We start from the raw sequence: 1,993 nt of genomic DNA, 5'->3' as shown, positions 1-1,993 counted from the left end.
CCCCCCGGGGGGATGGTCACGCCGCAATCCCTTCTCCTCCATTCTCCTCTCAGGATGTTGGGCACGCACGCACACACGCCCGGCATGAGTTTTACGCCACTGGGTCCAGGACGTGAATCACGGTCGACTACGTGGGAGTCCAGCGACATAGCCATTACGCTAACTGCTGGTTCCCCGGAATGGTACTATATTGAAATAACTATTTTAACAGGTTTGCTGTACATCTGACATTATTCTCTGGGTGTATGATTTTATACTAAAATGTGCTAACATTCAACATACATATTTATAAACTTTTACACCTAATTTATTTTGATACATTTTTGGCAATGCATTTTTCTTCCTTATTTTAATTGACATATAATTTAAATACCACAAAATTCACTCTTTTGAACTACACAGTTAAGTGATCTTTAGTAATTCACAAAACTGCTCAGGCACCAGGCCTGTAGAGGCAGAAAGTTGTGATACCTTTCCTCACCTAACATAAGTGCCATGATTGGCTCTCCTATAACAAGATGAGTTCTTTAATCAAAGTTTTATATGACATGGAAACATTTAGAAAGGAAGACCTGAAAACCCAAATAAAATTACTTTTATGCTTGGGTTTGATAAAAATGGACAGCCCTGTAGAAATGTGATTGGACAAAAGCATATGATCTGATGTTAATAGCCTGAGAGGGAAATCCAACAAGGCCTGTTCAGATTCTTCTTGACCTCTCTGTACAGTGCTTCTTTCTCCTAAATATGGAGCAAAGTCTCTTTGGAATGAGAGTTTCCTAGGGAGAAGAGCAAAAGGAGACTGTCCCGACCAGGGGGCTAGTCGAACAGGTTTCCTGAGGGAAGGAGTGAGAGCCGGGACAAGCAGTGCAGTGTTACAACACGGAGACGACACAGTGTCATCAGAGTCATCCATTTATTGTGGACAGCACGGTACAGCACGGAGACGACGTGGTGTCACAACTCTTCAGGGTCGTCCAGAGACGACGTGGTGTTATAACTCTTCAGGGTCTTCCGGAGATGATACGGTGTTACAACTCTTCAGGGTCTTCCAGGTCATCTGTGTGTGATTGTGGGCCAGGGATCGTGGTTATATACATGCTGGTGGGCCATGATTTGTTGTAAAAGGTGGCTTATGATTGGTTGCTTTTGGACCAATCATGAGGTGCTGGATATGCAAATCTGAGGGATTCTAGTGGCCAATCAAATTATGGTTTTGAAGGTGAGGTTTTTGAAGGGGAGCCAATCATGGCTTTTGGCATTGTGTAATTGTTTGCTTTCTGAGAAACCGGAACCTAATGACCTTGGCAGACTCACTGGTGCACAGCCTCCCATAGCAGTGAATGTCCTTCCTAGGCTTTATGAACTGCTTTGAGGGAGAGGGGTTCCAGTTTGTATGAACTACCTTGAAGAGGAATTCTGGTTTCTATGACTCATGTAAGGAGAGAAAGAAGGGCAAGAAACACAAGGGAAGGAGATCAGTGAGACTTTGTTTCTGAGGGCTTCCAATCTCTGGTTCAAAGTTATCAACATGCCAAAGTACATCACTTAGGCACATTATTTTCTGATCCTCAACATCCCTCTTCAATTGTGGAACATTTTTATTCACCATCAAAAGGAAACCGTATACCTGTTTGCTGCCAATCCCAATTATATCTTTCTTCAGCCCTTGACAACTACAGATCTGCTTTCTCTATAGATTTGCCTATTCTGAATATTTCACATAAAAAGAATTTTACAATTGTGTCTAACTCCTTTCACTTAGTGTTGTATTTTCAAGGTTCATTCATGCTCTAGCATATACCTGTACTTTATGCCTTTTTATTGCTGAATACATTAAATTGCATAGATAGGGACCAGCAGACAGCATAATGGTTGTGCCATTGGACTTCCACATGGTTGATAGTGGTTAGAATAGCTGACCCAGCTTCAAACTCATGTTGGGCACATGCGTGTGCATGGCCAATATCCTGAGAGGAGAATGAAGGAGAAG

Source organism: Tupaia chinensis, unplaced genomic scaffold (assembly GCF_000334495.1).
Source record: "Tupaia chinensis unplaced genomic scaffold, TupChi_1.0 Scaffold000005_1, whole genome shotgun sequence".
Lineage (NCBI taxonomy): Eukaryota > Metazoa > Chordata > Mammalia > Scandentia > Tupaiidae > Tupaia > Tupaia belangeri.
The sequence above is the reverse complement of the archived record's forward strand: the minus strand, read 5'-3'. Positions refer to the sequence as shown.